The sequence below is a fragment of the Archocentrus centrarchus genome, chromosome 12 (genome assembly GCF_007364275.1).
Source record: "Archocentrus centrarchus isolate MPI-CPG fArcCen1 chromosome 12, fArcCen1, whole genome shotgun sequence".
In the NCBI taxonomy this organism is placed as follows: Eukaryota; Metazoa; Chordata; class Actinopteri; order Cichliformes; family Cichlidae; genus Archocentrus; species Archocentrus centrarchus.
The window spans coordinates 23,193,342-23,219,607 of NC_044357.1; the positions used below are offsets into that span (position 1 = coordinate 23,193,342).

A 26,266-nucleotide genomic window follows, 5' to 3' on the forward strand; every position below is an offset into this window, starting at 1 on the left:
AAAGAGGCTAATAAACTAGCGTTGGCAGACAATTCACATACATTATAATTTATTTCTAATTAAAGTGTCACACATTTAATTTAAGGTTACCTTAAACAGGTATAGGATTTTTTTTTTTTTTGCTCTTAATCTTTAAGTGTGATTCTTTATCAGTTCCATTACTGATTTCTGATCAGCTTTAAATGTAGGAAAAAGTAGATTTTCAGCATCAATCCAGCTGTTCAGTCAGAACACACAGTGTGTAAATGGAGTAGGAAAAAGGCAGGTGTAAAAAAGCTCCTCCTCCTTTGAGTCTGATGGTTTTGTGATGGCAACGTATCAGAAAAACATACCATAAAAGGAAGTGATGATCTTGGAAGAAAGTGATCCCGGTGGATTGCACAACTTGCTGCTGGTTCTAACTTGAAACTTGTTCTTACTGTAACTAACTTCTGTTCTCTGCGTAGACGTGTTATTAACAATGTGATGACTGTTTCATGCTTTATTTATTCTTCAATGTTTTAGGAAGTCTCCATTTGGCTGCTAAGCAGCCTGAATTTTTGCCATAAAAGGAAGAAGCAGATTAGAAACTAATTGAAGCTTATTAATAATGAATGTAACCAGCAGCAGTGGATGTAGGGTATTCACTGAAATATCACACTGGGGAGAGTGTGTGTGTGTGTGTGTGTGTGTGAGAGAAGTAGTGGGGACATCTGTGCTTACTGATGTATTCTAGTAAGCTTATGTGCAAGCTGCTGTGGTAATGAGTCACATGACCTCCCTGTAAGCTTGCAAGAAATAAATCTGTGAAGCATAATTGCTTTCTATGTTTCTCATATTGTGCTATATATCAATTAAGGTCATGGTAATGATTCAGCCATGTCATCCAGCCTGATAAACAGTGAATATAACTTCACTTAGATTGAAATTATTATTGTAGTAGGGTAACTGTAAACAACAATATATTACTCATGATCTAAGAAAAATGGAGGTCATATTTGAATACAGCCTGCCACAGCATCTGGTTCTTATCAATAATTTAATGTCACTAGGGCCTGATGTAGCATTCCTGCTGTCACGCAGCACGGAGCATTCTTCACTCCAACTCCAGCGCTTCTGTTTCAGCTCCCGTTTCATCAGTGTGGTTAAAATCAGGATTCTGCTACAGCTGCCAGCTGCTAAATATTTGCACATCTGCAAAGATGCAGAAGCCGGTTTAATAATTTGCACATTTAACATTTAGTGTAATTAAGTGTATAGTTGAGGTTTTCTTATTTTTTAGTTTTACTATTTTTTGTGTTGTGGCAAATCCAATATTTTTATACCAAGACTTGAATTTATATTCTGACAGTGAGACGTGAGCCCTGAGACGGCACTGAGAGGATTTGGAGCAGGAATGTTTAAATATTTTCAAATAGATTTTTTTTTTTTTTTTTTTTTTTTTTTTTGCATTATTGTAAAAGACTGAAGATACACCATTCAGAAATTGTGCCTAGTTGTCTTTAGCTGTGTGTGTGTGTGTGTGTGTGTGTGTGTGTGTGTGTGTGTGTGTGTGTGTGTGTGTGTGTGTGTGTGTGTGTGTGTGTGCGCGCGCGCGCGCTCAAATATGGGATTTTACAGGACTGCTTGAATTTTTTTTTTTTTTTTTTTTCTCCACATCTTAATCAGCCAACACAGACAATTTTTGATGTGTCCCAATTTACAGATCTTGTTGTGCGTTTTTGTTTTTGTTTTTTTAATATTAAAGACCAGTGAAAATTTCCAGGCTTTCATCTTTAATAGTTTTTAAGAGATTCATGTTCAAACATCACCTCACATTTCAAAATGTGTGAAAAAAAAAAAAATGCTGGAAGTGGTTCAATGAATCATTTAAAAAATGTCCTAAAGTATTTGATATATGAAGCTAAAATTCCACAGCAATCATTAAACATGTCCAATCTTTGGACTGTTAAAGTTTTTATACAAATCAGATGGTCGAGCAGTGCCCACAGCGATTGGAGCGGGATTGATCCGCGCACATTGTTACCTATAGAAATGTGATCAGCCAATATCAGCCTAAAATATGATGTCCCTCTGGCTCTACTCATGTTAAGAAATTTTACAGTAAAGTGGGCGCCCGGGTGGCTTAGTGGTGGGGCCGGCGACCACGTGCATATACCACGGTGTGGGTGGCATGGGCTCGAGTCCCGGCCTGTCGCCAGCTTGCCCGCGTGTCTTCCCCCATTTCCTGTCTCTCCACTACAGATAAAAGCTGCTGTGGCCAAAAATGGGGGAAGAGGGGGGGGAAGAAATTTTACAGTAAAGTACTTGTATGTTATGTAACTCCGTGCTCTGGGGTTACTGCAGTATTTCTGAAATCCTTGCTGTGGCCCTGAATTCATATTGCCTTATAGTGAAATAAAGTGATAAGATACTTGTAATAGAGTGCATAAGTAAAAGCCTGGCTGCAAAGAAGAATTTTAAGTTGAGTAAAGGTTATTTGAGATCAAGCGTAGCTGACTTTTTAATCCTTTTCAGCGTTCTAAGAGTTCTTTTTATTCATTTTCTTATTTATTTATTTTTATTACTCCCTGCCATTCAGAGATGAGTTTGCCTGACGTGTGTTTGAAGGCTCTCCGCAGCTCATTGTAGGGACGACTTCAAGAGGAAACAGTGTTTGTTTGGATCCGAGTGAACCCACAGAGAATTGAAGCAGTTTGGGGAGAAGAGCTCAGAGCGAATGTGGTTCAAAGAGAAAAGCGAGGCGATTAAAAACGAATGGGGGCAGAAGATGGAGAGAGATATGGTAAAAGAAATGAAGAAGGTGGCATGAATTCAGGATGAGAGTAGGGACTACCTCTCAACATCCAGTCAAAATTTTCTTGCTAGTTAGACACATGTTTATTTAAAAACAAATAAAATGAACTGACATAAGTTTGCGCAAACATGAGAATTTTCTTGCTTGTTTTTGTCTTTAGCAGGATCTGTGAGTAAGTGGAATAGCTTTTGAATTTTCCCTTATTTCTGGGCCCTCGTACATCATCGTGCTGACAGACGGCAGCAGTAGGTCTCTTTTCTGATCAGGTGTCCCGGTGAGCCGCGGCAGGATGCGAGGAGCCAGAAAAATGAAGCAGCTACAGTGTCTTCGCTTGAGTGATTGCTTTGTGGGGGAAGGGAGTCAACAAAAATCATGTCAAGTCAAAATTTTATTTCACTGTTTTATCCTGTGGTGTCAAGAAAAATAGAGTAGGGTAAAAAAACTACAAACAAAACTGTTATGTGTTTCTGTCTGTTCGCTCCTGCGAGTAAAAAGCTCAGGCTTCAGAATGCTCTGAACCTTCAATTTCACTTTTCTGTTGGCTCTTTATGATGTCATAGGGGGTCGAACCCTAATTTGGTCACCTCAGGTGCACAGCTGAGGCTGTGAGAACAGAAGCTCCATCCAGCGGGGATGGACAATGAATTTTCCCAAGAGGTCACATGAGGAACAGGGACTGTTGTGGAGAGCTGCACCAATAAGCTGAACTCGGTTCTGCTCGGTATTAATTTTAAACTTTATAAGCTTATTGGTGTGACCCTCCACAAGAGTCCCAGTTTCCTCCTGTGGCCCCTTGGGGGGAAAATGGCCTCCCCTTGATTTACGGCCTGTTTACGAAGAAAGTCTGAAGAAAGTTGGTTTAATTGTAGAAAAGCTAAAATGGCTCATTTCAGACAGAGAATGAGGGACTGAGGAGCTTCACCAAAACCCAGTTTAAGACGAGTAAGAATTATTTTTAATCTGAGTCCAGGGACAAAAATACTGAGCTGGAAATGAGAAGAGTAGTTCCCCTTTAACGGTCTTCAGTATTAACGGTCCTGTAAACTTTTGGGATGCAGCCTGCTGATTATTAATGTAACAATTTGGCCAAACATTAGTTTGTTGTGTTTGCATTGTAATTTTTCTGTTTTTGCACAAATAAATGTTCCTTATAAATAACTGAACTTTTTTTTTTTTTTTTTTGTCTTTCAGCTCTTCATCAAACCATATATACATCACAAAGCTTATAGAGCATGGCTGTGTGTTTAAGCAGAAATAATAAAATGAAAAGGACAGAAATGAAACATAGTGATGGTACTTAAATATTAAATTAAATATCATTCACTGAAACAGCTGAAACAATGCTTACTGGGGGGAAATTCAGGGGTGTCACTCCACATATATCTATTGTGTATATTTGTTCAGTCTCTTTCTTTAATATTTCTTTTTCAAACTACATCGATCAGCTAATGAACAGATGAAGAGTTTCTAAAATCAAACTCTTGAATTGCACCCCTTGGACTGCGTGTTATGTCTGAAAAGGGGAAATTGCTGCTCTTTTACAGAAATAAATGAAATGATGACATAAAATACAGATCCTCGGGGTGCCTCTTGCTCTTATTTTTGTGAAATCTTAATGAGCGCAAACCAGCAACCTGCTCTGTTTATGGTACGTAGACCGTGTGGAGCAGGGAAGTTTACTGCACGGCACGGGGAGTGAAAACGATGAGAGAGAGACATAAAACTGAGGGAGGGAGGAAAGGCTAGTTGCCTGGTGACGGAGGCAGAAGGAGCGAAAGGAGAGAGAAGGTGAAGAAAGGAGAGAAAACGAGGAGGAGGAGAGGAGTTGTTTCCAAGTGCAAAGAGTTACTGGTCACGATGCTACATCTGTTGCTGCCATCCCTCCTACTGCGCTCTCTCTCTGGCTCACTCAGAGAATGAAGAAGAGGTTTCGGCCTTCTGTTTTTCCATGTTGTATCTTTTTGGAAGGATTTATGGTATTTATTAGCCATAATTAGTGCTTCCAAATTAATTTTTTCTCTGCTGCATCTTTTCCCGACTGTAGTCAAATAGCATTTAGAAAAGCTGGCTTAGGATGTCCAGCTCCAATCAGATGGCTGCATGTAGCAGCTAATGCTCTTTCTTTCCATCTTCATTCCTTTTTATTAACGATCCACATTAATTGTTTTTTTTGTTCATGGGTTTCCCACTCCTGCCTTCGTCGCCGTACGTTCAGTAAAGACTCAGATCTCTGCTTTCAGCTGAACTGAGATTCACATGCAGCAGTCTGAGAAATGCAGTCAGCTCTGTTTGGAGGAGGAATTTATTATTTTTTGCTGAAGTGGATTCTAGTGGGAGTTTGTTTATTCATTCTTCATAATCTTTTGTGAATACAAAAGTACACTTAACCTTATTTTCTGAGAGAAAAAAGTATATCTCGGGCTGCAAGCACAGCGGCCTCACCCACTTGCCTTCTGTGTGGGAGGGGCAGCCAATCAGAAGAAAGGGAGGATGGACTTAAAGGGACGGGAGCTAAAATGACATATTTTAGACTGAGGATGAACCGAGGCCCATTATAATGCAAATAAAGATTATTTTGAACTGTGAATCATGCAAACCTAGTCTGGTAGAGTCCATGATTAAAAATATATCTCTGGAAATAAGAACAAGAGGTCCATGTAAGCATGGACCGAGCCTGCATCAGCCTTTTATCCAGCTTGAACTAATATCATTCTGATATCAGACATTTCTGTGATGTACTCTGATGCAGCATCAGGTTCACTCTTTAAATCTTCAGCAGTGAATAACAGACTCTGCCCAGAAAACAATTAAAACTGATATTTAAAAGTCTTCAGTGTGATACACTGGTGACCTGTCCAGGTGTGGTCTTTCCTCTCCTCCTCCTTCGTCGTCTCCTCCCATTCCTCCTGTCCTACTCTACCTCATCTCTCTTTCCTCCTTGGTTGTGTGTTTTTTTGCCTCCTCCTCATTTGGGGGCTCGTGACTTGCTGAGATTCAGCTGACGGGACTTTTATTATTCTCAGGCAGACAGAAACACCTCTTTCTCTCTCATATACATGTTGAAGAGAACTACTGACAAATAACTTCAACACACACACACACACACACACACACACACACACACACACAACCACAGGTCAACAGAGCAACAGCAGTTTAAAGCATTTTTGTATCAGCTGAAACTACATTGCAGCACTTAAGTTTATATCATCCTAAATTGTTCCTTCTGTATCTTTTCTTCAGTCTGCTAAATGCTAACACCAGAGCACTCAACACACACATACAAGCCCTCTGCTTGAGGCTAGGCTCATACATTTTTAACTGCACTGCTCACTTTTTTTTTTGTTCTTGTCCTTACGCACTTCCTTCTTAACCAAAAGGTCACACGCTCTCTTTTGGACTGATGAATTGATGCTAATGAATGCAGCAGACTGTTCTGTCAAAACAAATGGCATCAGCTGGTTGTGAAATTGCCAGGAAAAACAGTCAAGACTGTGTGTGTCCAACCACACACAGCAACGGTGGAAATAATCTGAAGTGAATACAGAACTCCAGAGTTTTGCACTATACAATAAACTTTTCATTTTAGGCCCAAGTCACACAGGCCTAGAGACTAGTCGGTGACCCCCTGGTAGCCTCCACACTAGGGGAAAAAAAGGTGTGTTCACTGACCGGTTGGCAAGTGTTTGCAGGAGGTTGCCTGCCATCATCGGGTGAAATCGGTCGCAAGGAGGATGCTGCACCAAAAACCACCTTGTGAGGTCGCTTTGCTGTGGTTGCTAGCAGACTGCCACAGTCACCTGTGCACCTGTACTGCATGGAAATTGCTGATATGTCTGCAAACACACGCTAACTAACCATCATGCAGTAGTGAAATGCCGCGATCAAACCAGGAACAGGTTTTCGGTGTAGAACCGTAGACATCTTTGTGACCAATTTCACCTACTGACAGCAAGCAACCTCCCGCAAACACATGTGATCAGTTAGTCTGATTGCTAAGAAAAAAGTATTGAGGCCTGCTGACTGATGTTTAGCATAGTTGAGCATTTCGGTCTTTGCAGACGTGACAGTAAATGATTGATTGGATTGAGAAACTAAAGGACATTGCATGCTCATATGACAGTGGCTTGTCAATCACAAGGTAACCACACCCAGAAGCATACCTGCTTTCTTCTTTGCTTTGCTCTAAATGGAGACAAAATTTACGAAATGAACATGATGCTGTATTATATAAATGTGTCAGAAAAGTCTTTATAGAGCTCACAGATCAAGTGAGCAGCAGACTCATATTCTCATACATTTTTATACAGTCTGACTTCTCTTCAAGTCAGTCTTCAGGCACTTCCACAGTACCTTCACTTTTCACAACCAGAAGCTACATTTGTCCTTTTAAATCAAACTGTGATGGGTCCTTTAAGTAAGAAGCCTGTTAAATAGCCCCTCTACCATCTCAAAGCCTCCCTGGGGGAGCATGCCATTCAAACAGTGGGGGAGTGTGTTAAGAAAATTGATGTGTGATTGGCTCGTTAAAATCCCTGCTTCAGTCTTTGGAGACACTGCTGAGTTTCAATCTTAATGCTCAGAAACTTGTCAGCCCCCTCTTGGCTGGGGGGGGAAAATAGCATAAACTGAGACTGACGAATAGTAATAGAGAACTAGAAAAAGCAGTTTAAACCTGAAAGTCATCAGCAAAATGTTTGAGGTATTAAATCCACTGATGAACGGGGTTATTTAATTATAGACCTCTATACTATATGACTTCTTTTAACTACCATATGATTTACCACCTGTTGGCCATTAGAGAAAATGCAGGTTTAAGGCAAATATGTATTTGCTTCTCTTTTGAGACACAGAAATACACACACATCTGTAATATACAGTCTGTTTCCCATTTGTTTTGATGTCAGAATGATTATATGATAACTGTTAACTGTTGGAGGAGTTAATATGAAGAGTTTCAGTTCATGAATCAACTGTTTATTGCTGATAACGTCACAGAAAACCAGTGAATTAAATTTTTTTTTTTTTCCATTAATTTATTGGCCGTCCAACGTGGCGTTAATGTAAGCAAGAACGATGTATTCTCATTACATTAGTGACTGCTGTTTCTGCTGACTCCGCAAGAGCGTGTCATTATGATGAGATGTTTAGCAGTCAAGCTACAATGGTGTCCTTTGTGCTGGAAAAACAACAATGTGAGTGCGCCCAGCGTGTCTGAACAAATACCTGCTGTGTATAGTTTGGGACAAAGCGTTGTGTTCTGAATTATGTTGGTCTCATGTAGGACATTTTATGTGAGACACGACACGAGTTTCTCTCTCCATCGTTAAAAATACATTTAACTGTTGAGGGGGAAAGTTACACAAACCAAAGTTTGTAACTTTTGAATAATTTTCCACCTCTTTAAGCCGATGATGCAGTGAATTTTACACGATGATGCCGCCTCCTGAGAATTGTTGACACGACATTTCCTGCAGCTGAATAGAGGAAACAAAGGATTGAGATCTTTGTGTTGAATGCAAAGATTTTGAATTTGGAATCCCAAAAGGATCACAGGGTCACAGGCATTAAAACTTGCTCTGTAGGGACGTATGCAGATTCTTGGGAATCCATCCAATGACTGTTCACATTTGCCCCTCCTAGAACCAAGCCAGCAACACGGCAAAAACACAACACAACAAAGAAAAAACTAGTTATCTGATGATGCTTTGAGTTCAAGTATACACTTACCCAGTATGTACTGTTCTCAGTTCATTTCACGTGATGCCAAAAGGCCCAATAACTACAATCAGAATATATTTTACCACCAAACGTTGCACATTGATAAGTATTTTTGTCAGAAGGGCACACCGGGGTTTGACCGGGTAACCCTTCACCTGCAAACTGTCAGAGTGGCTCAGTTTGTAATAATGACTTGGTTGTTGTGTTGTGCTGAGTGTCTGCTCCTGGGTGCATGTCTTTAAATAGGAGAGGACATTCCTGCAGTGCTCTAACAGGGCTGTAATAGAGACTGCATGACTGAACCATTGTTTCCTCTCCTCCTGCTCAGTGAAGACCTTACCAGTTACCCCTACAGAGATTTCAGTTCAATAAAGACAAAAAGCCTTACTGATATCAAAAAAAAAGGTCTATTTTTACTATTTGCCTCGTTAGGGACAATGTTGATACAGTAAATACAGTTTGGTTTTTTTTGTCTGTCAAAGTTTCTGGAGTCATGGAAATCTGATGTTGTGACAACACTGTGCAGAAAAGACACAAATTGGTGCACAAAAGAAGTGGCAGAATTGTTGCTGTTATATAACAAGACCAACGGCTTAAATCATAAACACACAGCTACCCATACAGGGGCCATTTGGAGAGCGGCGGCTTGTCTCGTTTCAGTATTGGTAGTGCAGGCCTATGACATGCTCTAGGTTGACGACATGTCTCCTAGCAACACCATCTGAGTTTTCAGTCATCTGCTTTAGCTCCCACCCAGAGGCCGAAGCTTCACACATGCTCTTTCTTCAAATGGGTTCAAAATCTGTTTGAAAATGCACTGAACAGCTGCTGGATCAGCATACTTTGACTTTTCCTCACGTTTGTGTAAGAAAATATAAACCGCCAGACTTCGGCGGTGACGACGATCTGCTGCACGTGTGACGGGAATGTTTGAGGGAGAGTCGATCGGACAGATGAGGACCTGGGAATTGTTTGAGTCATGTTTGAGACTCCTGCAATTTGTGTCTGCTCTGTGTCAGACTTGGAATATGGTTACACACACACACACACACACACACACACAGGGTATTCCTGTCATTCTGTTGTCAGAATTGATAGCAGTGATTACTGCTCTGTGACCAGCGGACCCTGTTAAACTGATGCTAGCAGAGTGTGCGCCTTTTCTGTGAGCTTTGATGCGCACCGTGAACCCATTTCCATCTCGGTGACAGCTGAGTGTCATTGTTCCGTACCACTGAGACCCATCCAGTACGCTGACAATTAATTTTTAAGAGCTACTTTCTGGTTCACTGGGAATTGTGGGAATTGCTGTCCTCGACTTGGAGCCTGTTTATGCTTCATGTCAAAGTCTTAGCAGATTGGCTTTGACCTGGTTGCCTGGTTTGACCTTTTCACATTTAGCCAAAGGAGATAGGCTTATTGGAAATCTTTCCCCATCGTGTCTGCAGACAGGATTTAATACCACAGATAAATTGCAAGCTTTTATTGCTGTTTTTGACCAGAGCAGGTACTGATTTTTAGGAAGTAAATTCTGACATCAATGTGTAAGTAAATATTAATAACATATACTGTGTGTGTATGTATGTGTGTATATATATATATATATATACTGGAGCAAACTGCTGTTATAGCCCATTCTGTACAGTTAATCACTGTAAATGTTGCAGTATATAAAGTAAATATGTACAGCAGCTTGCTGTACATATTTATAGTATTATTGGTCAGTTTTCTTTTTAAATCTAATACTGTTAAATACCAGCTTCTAACAGCATTCAATTTTATAGATGGGAAAAATACAGTAAAATGCCATTGACCACAGCTGCCAGTATTTTACTGTGAACTTCACTTTTTACAGTACAGTGCTGTAGAAGTGTCACATTTTAAATACAGAGGTATTTTACTTGAACTTTGACTCTGTTTCCATAATGCATTCGTCTTTTCCTACATGGGGTTATTATAGGGCATCAATCTGTGGCAGGACTAAGGCCTCATTCAGACTCTTTGTAGAGCCAACAACATAACCTACGTAAGTGCCCGACTTCACTCACGCTTGTTCTGGTGTGTTACGTGTTAATTACCATGTGGTTGTGTTCCAGTGTTTTAAATGCAGTGGCAGTCATGATAGAAACAAATAAAATGCTAGGACTTTTTCCCTCCTCAGTCACCGCTCTTTCTTCTGGTCAGTTTGTTTATTTAGTTTTGTTTGTTTTTCTTTTGGGGGCAAACATTTGTCCCTTCAGTTTTTCCACTTTTTTGTTCATTCCCTCACGTCCGTTCTGATAGTTTCGGCAATCTCCTTCCAGGAATTTGCTGACATTTGTGAGTCCTTATGTGAATGACGTGACTATTCTTTATATTGAGATGATGATTACTATCCTGTCACTGATAAATTCAAAAACTGTGGTGAAAAAGTAGGCAGAAATGCACTGATGGCACTGAACAGGCCAATCACAATAGATGGAGGCTGCACTGACTCAACATGTAGTTACATTTCTAGAGAAATGTTACGCCGTATGGTTTCAGAGGGGTTTGTGGTTACGATGTAGCTAGTACTGGAACAGTGAGGCCCGTCCATTTATTTTTGCTGTGGACCGAAAACATTTGGGTTTCATATCAAAGTATCAATATGAGACACAAGATCAACATCTCAGCTTTAATTTCCAAGTATTTACATCTAGGTCTGATACACAGTTCAGAAGATGGCACCTTTGGTCTGAACCCACCCATTTTTCTTGTGAGCAAAAGTTTTGGAACATGTGTCCTCTTGCACTGAGTATTCAAACAATAAATATCGCTAAATGTCTACACTCAGATTTGGGTCTTACCTGTGCAGACAGTGCGTTTGGTGTGCTAAGTAACAGATGTCAAACAGACGACAGCAGCCGATGACAGAAACATTGTAAAACAGCTGTTAGTGAAACGACCTTCAGAGGGTAGGAGTGAAGGTATCACAGTCTACTGTTTGCAGAAGACTTCATGAACAAAAGCACAGAAGCTTCACCAGAAGATACAAACCACTAATTAGCAAGAACAGGAAGTTCAAAGAGAAGCCTCAGAAACTCTGGGACAAAGTTTTATGGACTGATGAGACAAAGACATAATTTTGGAGGGGAGCTTGCATCCCTAGTAACACACAGAGACAGGCAGCCCTTCACACTCACACCTACAGCCAGTTCAGAATCACCAGCATGGGAGGAAGCTGGAGGGTCTGGAGAGAACCTGCACAGACTCATGGAGCCTGTGCAAAATCCACACAGAAAGGCCCCAACCCAGTTTGGATTCAAACCCAGGACCTTCTTGCTAACCACTGCACCACCGTGCCTACCCTTTTCTGCATTATGCTCTGGTTAAAAATATATGTGCATCTGTCGACTGAATCTCAGGCTCTGGACTTGTGACTCAGAATAAAGTGAAAATGGTGCTCGGTAAGCAGCTTTGGTGATGTGAGGTTGTCTCAGTAACTCTGTTGGTTGGTGCAGTGGCCTTTCATGTGTCAGCCTGCCTTCAGTGTGTTTTCTGATTAAACCAATCATGTGGAGCAGAATGAAAGCCTGATCTGTACATGATATGGACTGATGTCACCCCTGCTGCTGCCACCATATTCATTTCCAACATCATGAGAATGACTACTTTGAGTGTCTTTTAATGTGACTGTCACTCACTGCTCTTGCAACGCTCGTATCAGGATGAAAAATGAAATGTTTTTCTGCAAAGTAGGCTGTTGATGATAAGGTCATTGGCCTGACAGTATCCATCTTTGTATTAAAAATACAAGATCCATCCATGCATCATCCATCCATTTTAAAAAAAAATATGAGCAGAGATGCCCAGAACACTCTCTCCCTGGCCTCTACCTCCAGCTTTCCCTTTTACTAAAGCATTCTGAGAGATGTAATCTCTGCCCCAGGGTCTCCTTTCAGTTGGGCATGCCTGAAGGAGGTGCCCAGGAGGCCTGAACCACCTCAGCTGGCTTCTTTTGGTGTGCATCAGCTCTGTGCAGTTTGTGGCCATAGATGATGTCAGGAATGGAGATCTGGCAGTATACGGATGGCTTCACACTCAGCTCTCTTTGTTACGACAGACTGGTACAGCATCAGCATCATTGTAGATGCTTTGTGGGTCTGAAGCTTTTGCCAGAACTCGTGGCCTTCCTCTGTAGATGGAACCTGCTCCGTTATTGTGGAGACTGTTCCTGGTATAATTTGTCAAAAACCACCCCAGCTGTCATAGGGCGAGAGGCAGGGTACACCCTGTACAGGTCACCAGCCTGTCGCAGGGCCAACATGATACTAAGTTCTTATTTTTTATTCTTTTTGTTTTTTTATTAAGAGCCTGACGAGACCGTTACTGTACATGCGAGTGGAAACATTAATTGGATTGTCTGCGGTACAATTTTGCATCGGTGTTTCAGCCCTGCTTGCTGAGTCCTCACAGCACCCCTTAATTTAAAATTATAGATGCTGTTTCTGCCTCTCTGCGTTTGCTGGTACTTATTCAACTCAATAGACAGAATCCTAGAAGTTATGAGCAGAGGTAAATGGGATTTCATAACAGCGAAGATAACATGTGACAGCGTAGATAAAGACAATCAGATTGAAAGCATCTATAAGTGGAAAATAGAAAATTGGTTAAATGATTTAACTCTGATGCAGCACAGCACTGTCTCTTGCTCTCAGTGTTCCCTCGCGGAGCCAGCGATAGATCTTGTTTTGTCATGGTAACTGTCGTGGTCAGGTGGCCTTTAACGTCACCTAAAGGTCAGCAACATGAGCTGCATGAGTCTTCAGGGTCTGGACATGAACAGACACCAGAGCAGCACAGAGACAAGCTGATCCCATTTTCTCTTATAGTCGGTCATTTTAGCCGCATCGGTTGGGTCATGTTTAAGGTTTCTCATCAGATGCACACATGACAGCATATTGTTATATGGCCACATCTGCCTTCTGTACACCAAAGATTGATTGAATTCAGTTGAAGATGCTGCCTGTTGTTGCACCAGATTTGCAGACGAAGATGTTTTTGAAAAGGTTAACATCGTTATTTAAGTTGTTAACTTTTTCCTTACGGTTGTGCTGCTGTTACTTTTCTTGATCTCTTGTTCTTCTGTATCGATGAACTTTGATAATCAAGCCAAAATGTAAATGAAGGTATTTTCCCGACACACTGGAAAACAAAAAGACGTTAAACAACAAGCACGGAATAGGACACAGTCCAAGATGGCAGAAAAAAGTAGTAAAACTTTAATTACTTATTGCTGTTATGTGTTTGTGAGCCACTAAATAATTCATACACAAAGAACTGACCGTGCTCTATCCATGGACGTGCTGCTGCGGCGTTTTTAAGAACAAATAAGGAATATTGCTGGGGATGGAGGAGTGACTCTACGTTGCTAAGAGTGAACCAAATCCTGCTTTTCTGACTTTGCTGCTGGAACGTGGTCAACTCAGGAGTGATGTCACCCCCAGTTCTAACGTTCAACTTCTGAGGTCAGTGGATCACAGCGAGAGGCTCAGTCAGACCAGCATTTACAGCTAAATATTAATGGAATCAGCAGTAAATCTGTTTGTCATGTTAAAATTTAATGAATGTTCACACTTGTGGAGGAAATGGAGGAAGCTGTTGGAGCCTCGCAGTGTCGGCAGAAACGACACGCACAGTGTAGGATCGAGCTTTATGAGATGTTTGTCCTTCCATCTGTTTCCGATGGTTACTGACAGGTCTCTGAGCCCGTGTGAGAAACGATTATTATTTTGTTTAAGAATAAAAACACCGAGCTGACAATAAGCATATTGGTCCCCTTTAATAACTAATGTTCAGTTTAGTTTATTTACATCTATTCAGATGCTGCTGTCACTTATGCATTACACAGTTTCATTCAGGCTTTGGATGAGTTCAGAGGTGAGAGAAAATAAAGAATGCATTTCCTCTATTCTAATATTTACTTGGGGCTGTCCTGTACAATGTGTATATATATATTATTACTTCCTGTTTTACCACAGCTACACACACACACACACACACACACACACACACACACACACACACACACACACACACACACACACACACACACACACACACACACACACACACACAGAGCAGGGTTTCCATGACCTGAGGCTGCTCTGGTCTTTTTTCTTTTCTACCATAATAACATATATACAGCCTGTATCTAAAACTGGAAAATGCCCCAGGACTGTTTAAATAAAATGGTTAATCTGATAAGTGTGTGTGTGTGTGTGTGTGTGTGTGTGTGTGTCCTGAGCTATCTCAGCTCTCTAGCTTAGCCCCACCCTCTCATTACACAGAAACAGGGAGCGTCTAAGGCACAGAAAGTAGTAAGAAAAATAAGGGGTAACTTAACAAACTACACTTCCTTCTCAGCAGGAAATCAGTCAGTCAGTGGCTTGAGTCTATAGTTAAGAGATCTTTGTTAGAGGTGGACTGGCTCGTCAGCCACCATAAGTCAGCATCTGAGCAGTGCTCGTATTGGGATCAGTTGTCAGTCTCTGTGTAAGTTTGGAAGTTTTGGTCTCTCGGTTTAGTTAGTTGGTCGGTCAGTTATTGAAGCAGAAATGTTGTCTGCAGATTAACACCAAAAACATTAAGACAGAATCATTAAACTGCTCCCTCTGTCCCTGCAGCCAGTCAGCTGCTCAGTGAAGGGAGTGGCTTTCTGCTCTGCTGCCTGCAGCTGTATTGTAGTCATTCACCAGGTCATCAGTGATCCCTCCAGCCAGTCAGCCAGCCAGTCTGTGGTTGTAAATGCAGGGCTGCTGGTCAGCTGCTCTGGACTCCTTGGATCTCTTCTCAGGATCTCACACCATTGAATCAGCTGAGGAGCCGCTGAGAGGTAAGAAGCTCGGACATGCCCTGAAATCTGGCCACATCTTGGAGGAGCCTTCAGACTGTTGTAGGCATGTGATAGGCTGCAGAGTGAAGGGGTTTGTGTGCAGAGAGAAAAATGTAAGACAAAAAAAGAAGTCAGTTTTGAACAAGGAAATGTAACTGTTGTGGAATATGATCACAGCCTTTTCTCCAAGTTGATAACTGTTAGCATGCTGTTGCACTAGGCTGCATCATCCAGGCTGCTCATTATGTGGGCTCTGAATTTTCTCACATTCTCAGTCTCATGACAGCAGTGATCCTCTGAAGGAAAGCATTGGGCTGGTTTATTAAAGGCTGACTTTTGGTGTCAGAAAACACCACCAGTTTGACTCCCATTTGTCTGTCAAAACATTTTTGGAGAACTAGTGTAGCATCACCTGAAACTTTGAGTTAATTAAGATTAATAAGACTAAGAACAAATATGAGAACAAACTGGTTCTGCTGATTGATACTGTGTAAGCTCAGAACTTTGATGTTTTCAGACCTTTTTCAAATGATTTTTCTTCTTCCAATATATGAAATTTCTTAGTGGAAGTTTTGACATCATTTTTCTCACAAGTCATTCTGTCCTCTGCTCAAAACGTTTTAATCTCTCTGCCTTAAACACTGACCCAGAGTTAAGTGTGTTCATATGAAACAACTGAAGTACATTTGTCTGGTATGAGCTCTAACACGGGCTGATTTTCAATCTTCTGATTTCAGTTTCCAAAGCATTTCATTCATTTAGGATATATTGTGAGTTCTTTAATAAACAGGATGAAAACAGAATATAAAATTCTGATATGAAGCCATCTCTGAATAAACGGCCCTTTTTGTCTTTATTTTAGCGTGTTTGTGGGGATCTGCTGAGTGAATTTTGCTGATGTGCTTTTGGAAACTTCTCAGCTATAATCATGTTTTTAAAAATCGATTCAGGTTGCATTTACGCTTTTCCTGAGGTGAAAAACTAGTTGCCCAACTTTAGGCTATATTGAGGTAAATGGTGTTCATTGTTCTTTCTAGTTCTAAGTATTTCCCTCAGCTCATGCTGAATTTTAATCATAGTAGGCAAATTTGGATTAAAATCACTTTAATTCCTTGTGTGCCCAATGAGAAATATCATTTGTTAAAAAAAAAAATCATAATGGACTCCAAGTTTGCCCATTTTTGTCACCCAAGATTGAAAGGCAAGTATAAACACTGCTTTTGCAGTGTTTTCACTCTGTAAGCGTGAGATGCAATTAGCTTTGTAATTAAGATAACATAAATGATGACACTTCTGCAAACCTGAAGTTTTATAACCACAGCCATATTGCCATTCGCTCGGTGCCAGTGGCATTGCAGAGATATGCACAGCTGCCCTTTGGCACTCTGATGCCCCAGCTGTGGAAATACTGGCTGCCGACAGATGATGGACTTCTTTCAGGTGCAACAAAGTTCTCATTTGAGAGCGACGTGGTGGCCGTTGAGTCAGTCACAAATGTATCCAGCAGAAACCTACGATTTGTGTCCTGCTGCGGAGCTTTGTGGTCTGGACTTTATTTTTTTATACTTTCCCTCCCATGCGGTGGTTATGGCTCAGTTACAATAGAGTAAAAATACAGTAACAAACTTTTTGCGACTAGGAAAAATTTGTGGTTTCCTGATTTTGGGTTTGTTCATTCGTTCATATTCAGTGACCGATTGCAACTCGTTGTGGCAACCGATTTGTCGTCCTGAGGCTGAGTGCGCAACCCCCTCAACCTCTGGGCGATCACACAAGTCTCTTGGTGGGAGTCAACCTGTCTCCAAGCAATTGTGAGTCAGCTTGGACGGCTCGCTGTCTGAAGATTGGTTGCAGTGTGTTTGCAATCTGAGTCAGTTTGCAGTAATGAGAGTAACTCGTGTGTGACGTGTCTTTGCTTGTGGGCACAACTTGGCTGGCTGCCAGCTGGTTGTATTCTGATTATATTCCTGTGTAAAAGCAACGTTGCTGAGCAACTATGTCAATTTGCAGGTAAATTGCTATCCTGCACAACAGCATCACTGTTTGTGGAAGAAATTCAGTATTTCTGTTTCAAACCTATAAGGTTCTGGCTGGACTCTGAATGTAGGGAGGTAATGTGAATTTATGTAGACGGCAACAGATTTATAATTTTTGCTAATTCATCAATTAATCGCAGTATGATCATGAACAGATTGCTAGTCTGGCCGGATTGAATCTTGTGGGGTCTTTGTCTTTACAATATAAAGCGCCGTGAGGTGACTGTTTTGTTGTGATTTGGTGCTATATAAATAAAATTACATTGAATTTAATTGATGCACCAGTTTGCTTTGAAGACAGCACCTACCTGTACGTGGTCCCTGTTCCTGCAACAAAATGGCAAGTTCATTGTAAACAGTCGCAATAATTTTGTGCATGTCGGGGTCTCCAACCACTGGTGTGACTGTAGCATTAGATTTAGGAAAAGATGATGGTTTTAAATTCACCATACACAGTAAAAAATGAGTTCCTGAGGCTTTAAAAAACCAAACCAAACAAAAAACATGTTTGTATTACTTTACCTTTGATTTCAGTGGGAATTGGTGGGATTAGGTTTGAGAGCAACTGTCCGGGAGGGTTTAGAGATCAACAAATGTTCGGTTTTGTTTGTTTCCATTGGATTGCTTGACAGTGGGAAAAAATATAAAAGCCATATCCTTAAGTAAATTTATGTTTTTAACTTCCTAAAGCCTGAATTCAACAGACATGCTGTTAATTTGCTATTTAAGCTAACATTAACAAAATGAGTGAACTGAATACTTCTGAGAGGAAGATTTCTCCGGTCGGGTCAGGTGTCCTTGATGTATTTATCATCCAAAGCCCACATGTTGCTTCCACTGAACCTGTTTTTAAATGTTGTGTGTGTAAAGTCTGAATATGAGTGTGACAGTAAGCCTCTTCCACTGCGTAGGACTAAAGCACATTTGCTCTGTTTAAACAGTATTAGCTTAGAACTGGTTTGACTGCAGAGGGGGGAACGGTGTCATTTGAAGCCTGTAATATGTTGTAATACTTCGCAGCGTTCGCTTGATGTGACTGAAAGTGTTGGTGATAAATGCCGCTTCCTCCTGCTCGCATATGAGAGGCGTTTCCTCTTTCATGATTTATACTGGAGGAGATGCTAAAGTCAATATTTGACTCTGGGCTCTGTGAAAATAAAGAAGCGGTTTTGAAAAAGAAAAGCAGCCGGTGAAACCTTGAGCTCTTTTACTCATTATTAAAATGTTGCTCTCTGCCAAACCTTGAGCAACCAAAAGAAAACTGCATCAGAAAAAGTCATTTTGTTGGTTTAACAGCTTAACTTCTCAGGCTTTACTGACAGTTTTATGAGGTAAACATGAATATGAATTTGTCTGTGCGCTTGTATTGTCATGTAACTGTTTTGGATACCAAGAAGAAAAAAAATCTGCAGTCTTAATTGGAAAAGAAACCAAAATATTGACTCAGTAATATTTTAAATCTTTGTTTTTAATAGGTCTAGTTTAAACCTTTAAAAAACTGTTTTCTTTTTAGTATGTTGCCAGTATAATTACCTGCTTAAGACTTTTGTAAAAATTTAAGTCAAGCATAAAAACATAACTTAAAACAGCAAGCTTAAAGATGATGCTTTCCCTCTTTTGTCATATTTATTATGACAAAAAATTTGACACAAATTTAAGCAAATGGAATAAGAAGAGAAGTCTGGGCGCCTCTTGGGTGAGGTAAATGGACTAGTTCTTATATAGCGCTTTTCTACTCAGTCAGAGCACTCAAAGCGCTTATACAACACGTTTTTACATTTACCCATGCACTCCCATTCATACAAGCACTTCCATGTTTTTTTTTTTTTACTAAGCTAAGTGCTTTTTAATTAACTAACATTCACACACATTCATACTCCGACAGAACGGTCGGAGAGCAACTTGGGGTTAAGTATCTTGCCCAAGGATACATTGGCATGTAGCCTGGAGTAGCCAGGAATCGAACCGCTGACCTTCCGATCAGTAGGTGACCTGCTCTACCTACTGAGCTACAGCCACCCCATCACCCCAGAGGTGTTCTGGGAGGAGGCCCCGGGGCAGACCCAGGACACGCTGGAGAGATTATATCTCTCGGCTGGCCTGGGAACACCTCGGTGTCCCCCCTGGATGAACGGAAGGAGGCGGCTGGGGAGACGGAGGCCTGGGCAACTCTGCTTAGGCTGCTGCCCCCCGTGACCCAGCCCGGATAAGCGGAAGAAAATGGATGGATGGATGGAATAGGGAAAAGGTCACAAAATACCGGAATTAGATTGAGGAACTACAGACCAGAAGATGCAGATATCTTAATTGAATTATATTGATATTTGCAGACAGCAGTGTATGCTGATTAGATTTGCAGAGTTTGGGTATTATCTGCTATTTACTACACTGTATCTATATTTTTTCCACCTGATATTGCTTTGCTTAAATATGATACAACATACAAATGTGAAAAGTACTTACTTTTAGGCCCATCAGTTGAATGTAAGATGAGATAATAAATGCTGGGTAATGGCCAACTCACTTGGCTTTAGGACCCTGGAGTATGGGGCAGATGCTCCATCTGATAATGCTGCTGTGTGCTGTTACCCTCCTGGGGCTATTGGCAGAACCACAAATCCAGTCAGCTGACAAATCACATGACCACCAACTCAGTAAGCAGTGAAGGAGGAAGTGGTTTTAGGGAAAAAACAGTTAGTTGTACAGAGAAAAATGGATCGGGGTTTGACTTTATCTGTGATTTCATTCCATTGTCAGCCCCCTCTTCGGGGTCATTGCCTGCATGAATTATACCGATGCAATCTTTAATTTGTTGACTACACAAATAAATTGTTACACCTATGCTGTCATTAATGTTATAGGCTATTTTTGATAACACTATTTTTATTGGGTCTGCTGCTATGGGCCACTAGGCTGCTGTACAGCTGCACTGAGATCATTGCTGGTAATAGTCTCGGTTTGTCATTGATTCTGTTTATAATTTTTATCAACAGAATTTGTTGGTACAGCCAGCGGGCAGAGGGTGTTGGCTTTGGTAATTTCAGGAGCTCATCTCTGCTTTTTCAATTCAGTTTTATTTGTACAGCGCGAAATCACAACAGTCGCCTCAAGGCGCTTTGTATTGTAGATAAAGACCCTACAATATTGTTTTTTTTTTTTTTTTGCAGATGATGTGGTTTTGTTGGCTTCATCAAGCAATGACTTCCAGCTTACACTGGTGTGGGGTGGTTTGTAGCAGAGCATAGGCGGCATACACCCTCTGGGTTGGTCATGAGTTGCTACCCCAAGTGGGAGGAGTTCAGGAATATCAGGGTCTGGTTCGTGAGCGAGGGAAAGAAGGAGCAGGAAGCTGGAAGCTACTGTACTGGTCTGTTGTGGTGAAGAGAGCGTTGAGTATGACAGCGAAGCTGATGATTTAATTTACATTTGCAACCTCACCTATGGCATGGCGTGACCAAAAGAATAAGAGCTGCTATTATGTAACTCATTAGTGGTTTAATATTCAAATTGAGTGAGTAAATATTTGGGTCGCAGCTTGGCTGGGTGATGTCTAGAAACGTTTATATGGTTAGTGTTATCAGGTGATGTACGTTTCAGCAGCAAGAAATTAAAGCAGCCTGTGTTTCTTTCTCTTTCTGATTGGTAAGCACTCATTGTATATTAGTTGCAATGCTTAAGTATATTGAAAAAACAATAGAATCTGCATATGCAACAGATCTGTTTTGTGTAAAGCTCCACACGCAGCAATCCCAGCAGGATTGTGTTTACAAGTCTACAGCTGTTGGACTTAACCAAGTTAAACACATCACAACTATTAGAGTCATGAGACCACAATGCTCAGCAGTGTCTGACTACATTAGTTTGAATTCCAGCATTCTGGTCTGACTTGTATTTGATCAGGTTTCATGTGGCTGGATGTAATAGAATTTATTTCTATCACAGTAGGACACGAAGAGCTCTGCAAATGGAATTTGATGATTGCTGGTTTCCTGAAAGACTCTGTTGTTAACGTGTGACTTGATAGTGGCTCATGGCTGTACGGTTGTTTTTCTCAGCACTTGCAAGTAATCTCTTGTTAAATTATGTCTCCTGGTTCTTTGAATTTTCTGTTTTTGAAGCTTATCCATCATTATTGCGAAGAAATGTGGCAGCGAGGATGTGCCAGACTGTGAGCAGGTGGAAATGCTTTCAGGAACTGAATGCACTGTTTGGCAGATCAGTGCGTATTACAAACGGAGTACGGCCAAACATATTGATGTCGATGAAAATATCACAGGTTTTTGCTGCGTTACTATAAACACAGTCTGTCCAATCACTAGCCCTTATGTGATTATATTCACACAGGAGGTGGATAGCTGTATTATTGGCTTTTTTAAAAGGCTCTCACCTGCAATTTCAGAATTTTAAAGTGGAACTTTTTCACCCCCAACTGTAAGCTGATCCACTGCCTTGGTTCAGACTGAATTATCTCAATAACTGTTGAATGGATTGCCATGAATTTTTTGATTCCCTGAGGGTTGTAATTTCTTTTTTCTTAAGCTGAAATGGAAATTGTGAAGCGCTTCCAGCTTCCTTCATCTCAATACCCGCCCACTGCCACTGCTGTCATTATGTTGCTAACAGAGGCCCCAGTAGGACATAGAGACATTATAAAACTACAGCAACTCAGTGTGCAAACACAGCAGGAGGACATGAGACATAGAAACCAAGGGATGCTATGTCTATGTAGCTACATGCAGGGACAAATTGGTATAGTGAGGGACACTGTTTAACTGTCTCCAGCTATTTATTTTAAAATAGCATTTTTTTTTTTTTAGGGTAAAATGAACATGTGACTGAATAAATGAATCATAGTTGTATTTAAGTGCATTATGTGAAAACCATGATGCTAAATAACCACATGCTTATCTTGCTGATGCTAAAATGGTTGCATTCTACTGTGGTGAAAGTTATATATGCTGCAACCCATAAGCCTGCTCTGGCATTGCAACTTAGACCTCACAGAGTTAAAAGTAAAGTAGGTAAAGAGTGAAATGGAAATACAGCATAATAAAAATAACTAAAAATATTAAAAGCAGTGTCCGCTCTCTTTAATTGTATTTTTCTCTCTTAAAATGCAAGAACTGATGAGTACAGGTAAAGATATCTCTTAGCATTATTGGTTAAAGTAGTGAACCTGTTAAAATCAGTATTATCCTTCTTCCGATTTTTGTGGGGATGAAATCTTATTTGTTTGCACAGTTCACTCCCATAACTATAATTTAGAGTGGTTTTTGTGATGAAAAGCAGCAGGCCTCTTGGCTACATTCATGCTTTTGATCTTTCTGCTGTGCCATCCCAGACGTGCCTCACTGTTTTGCTAAGTGGGTCTGATTTGCTGAAAGGTTTTGAACAATGCGAGACATAAACCAGGAGGACGCCCGAGCAAATTGAATAATCATGGGTCAATCTTCACCCATGTTAGCTGTTATTGATCGCTTGGCTCCACAGAATAGATTGCTAATGACAGCACAGGTTTTCAGCGGAGTCCGCAGCACAGATGGGAAACAAATTAGTCAGATCTGTTTAAAGTGATTCAGAGGCCACAACAGTCAAATGGAAAGGTCTCTGATAAATGTCTGCTGGTCTTCTAATAATAATGGATTATTAGGAAACAAACATTTAGATATTAGCTTGAGAAGACTCCAGTAAAATGCTGGATGAAAACAAACCTTAATGCTTTGTTTTCATACTGTCTTTATTTTTATCTTTCAAGTATGACAGCTGGCATTAGTAAGCCAATTCTCAGCTATTGTATTTGGTTTTATAGCAACAATTTCTGTTGTATACATTCATCTTACCTGTTGTAACACAACCGTTTGTTTTCTCCTTTTCTTTTTTTTTGGTTTGAATTGATTCAGGTTTTTATAGGAAACAGTACAGGGACCTATAGCTACGCTAACCCTCCTAAATGAGCTTTCTCCTGCAGTCATCAAATAAGATTTTTTTTTTCTTTTCTTTCTTTAATATAAACAGTGGTTGCTCAGTGTTGCATTAACAAACTGCACATACTGTTTCTGACAGTCACAGATGCAATCAAATGAAACAAAACTGATACTGGCTGGGCCCAGGGTTATTATAGTTAACGAAAACGAACGAAATAACGAAAACTGAAATTGAAAAAACATTGTCGTTAACTGAAATAATTAAAAACTATAATTAAAAGGAAAAAACGATAACTAATTAAAACTGTATTGTGAGTTTACAAAACTAACTAAAACTAACTGAAATTATCGATAAACTGACTTTCATTTACTTGTTTTTTTTTTTTTTTTAAGCCTTGTGGATTGATGTGAAATCATTGTTTCCGCTCTCCGAGTTTAAGCTGGGAGCGCCACAGGACAACTGTGTGAGTGCGCATGTGCGTGCGCTCACCGCGCTGGTCCGCAAAGTAATGGCTGCGGTCTGCCGAGAAAGCGGCAGAGTCCCGTATGGAGGTTCTTTGAGTACAAACACCTGCACACGACCACAAGGTAATTAACACACACAATCCAGCTACACAAGCGGACATGAGGTCGGCAACTTCTGTAGGTTGTGTACAGAGGCCGCAAAGACCCTGCAAGTTTAATTAGCAGTATCTAACCAAGCTAGCTCCAAAACAGAAGCAGCTTCAGGTGGTGAGAACATCAGGATGCAGCTGGATTTGAGCTTTGACTCCTTCAAAGAGTTTGTTTTTGTCAAACACCACATGTAGGCGTTATTAATCTGCTGCACTGATGCTGAAGTTTATTGTGGAGTTTATTGTAGAATTTATTGAGTTTGGGAGTTAATGCTTTTCTTTGTTTCTCCCTGTTGATGTTCATGTGTGTCCTTAATATTACACACATTTAGCATGTCTTGTGAACAGTTGGTTGTTGAATATATTTCTTTAAACTGTATCTTTTGTCAAGTTTTCATTACACAATAGTCACTTTTGCGCCTTGAATCTTGCACCTGATCAGGTATGAAAATACTAAAACTAATACTGAAACTAACTGAAACTAACTAAAACTAAGCATGAAACCAAAAATAAAAACTAATAAAAACAAGCAAAACCACTCTGAAAACTAATTAAAACTAACTGAATTAGAGAAAAAAAGTAAAAACTAACTAAAACTAAACTATAATGTAAAATCCAAAACTATTATAACCCAGCCGGGGCCATTTCTGAAGAAAATGAACTGGATTTCTTTGGTATTAGCACTGATTAAAGAGTTTCAATACATCCATACATCCATACATCCATTATCTTATCCAAGGTTGACTCACAGTGGGAACAGGCTGGTATTCCAGCAGTATGGTATTCCAGACATCCCTCTCTGTCCAGCAACACTATCCTGGTCCTCCTGGGGGAATCCAAGGCATTTCCAGTCCAGATTTGAATCGCCCCTTGAGTTTTCTTCCAGCTTGGGGGGTGCCCAGGAGGCATCCTAACCATCTGGCCAAATCACCTCAACTGGTGCTCAGGAAGGTCCAGCTCACAATGCTCCTTTCTCTAAATTCTCATTTAAAGTACTAAAAACCTTTAGATTTCACCTTTTTTTATTTATTATTTTTTTGAGCTTGGATGCTAAAACTAATTTGTTTCAACTACATATTTAGTTCTGTGATTTAGGTCACAGAACAGTTTAGCAAGTGAAATCCTCTCTGCCAGTGGAAAACATTATGGTACCGTTTCTGTGTCTCTCTGACATCAGAAGTCAAAATGCTAATCCCAAGCAGCAAAGAGTGTTTTCTCTGGGCCTCTTCTGGCCTTGATTGACTGTGTCACCTCTAGCATGTGTTTTAATGGATTTGGGTAACCTCTGGTTCTCACTTTGTTTGCCATAATCTATGCTGAGCTCAGCTCATTATTAATCTAGCCCAGAAATCACTTGCCACTACCCAAAACTGAGCTAAATATATCCCAGATCAGGCTCAGATATGTCCGAAATCTGGATGATCTCATTTCTATTATACAAAGGTCTAATGGCAGGAGAAGGCTGACTTGCTGTCCTGCTGGACTAATGTTACTATTGTGGGAATAAAATTCTGCAGACTGGCCATTTATATACTAGCTAGCCAGCTAATTTAGCGTGTTCTTTCATATTTCTCCCATTTTTGGCTTCTCTTCATTGGCTCCCTGTTAAATCTAGAATAGAATTTAAAATCCTTCTTCTCACATACAAGGTCTTGAATAATCAGGCCCCATTTTATCTCAAAGACCTTATAGTCCCATATCAATACCAACAGAGCACTTTGCTCTCAGACTGCTGGCTTACTTGTGGTTCCTAGGATACTTAAGAGTAGAATGGGAGGCAGAGCCTTCAGCTTTCAGGCCCCTCTTCTGTGGAACCAGCTCCCAGCTTGGATTCAGGAGACAGACACCCTCTCTATTTTTAAGATTAGGCTTAAAACTTTCCTTTATGATCAAGCTTATAGTTAGGGCTGGATCAGGTGACCCTGAACCCTCCCTTAGTTTTGCTGCTATAGGCCTAGGCTGCTGGGGGGGGTTCCCATGATGCACTGTTTCTTTTCAGTCACCTCTTTTTACTCTGTTTATACCCCACTCTGCATTTAATGATTAGTTATTAGTAATCTCTGGCTCTCTTCCACAGCGTGTCTTTTGGTTTCTTCCTGTTAAAATGGAGTTTTTTCCTTCCCTCTGTCACCAAGTGCTTGTTCATAGGGAGTCGTTTTGACTGTTGGGTCTTCTCTGTAATTATTGTAGGCTCTTTACCTTACAAGATAAAGAGCCTTGAGGCAACTGTTGTGATTTGGCATTTATATAAATCAAATTGAATTAGATTGAAAAAGTTCAGTAATTGGGCCGTTGGGCACACATCTATTCAGAAGACTATTCTGTCACATTATATCCAGAGG

General features: G+C 40.5%; 1 protein-coding gene across 2 annotated transcripts in view; it reads left to right on the forward strand.

Moving 5' to 3' along the window:
• Positions 1-26,266, forward strand: part of rab27b (RAB27B, member RAS oncogene family) — a 63,471-nt gene that overhangs the window by 9,574 nt on the left and 27,631 nt on the right. The window contains exon 1 of one of the 2 annotated variants that reach the window (XM_030742282.1): positions 15,219-15,350. The exons of the other annotated variant lie outside the window; for it this stretch is intronic. The gene's annotated coding sequence lies outside the window, so the exon portion shown is untranslated. Of the gene's footprint in view, positions 1-15,218; positions 15,351-26,266 lie in introns of those variants that run through there. 2 annotated transcript variants of the gene reach the window in all.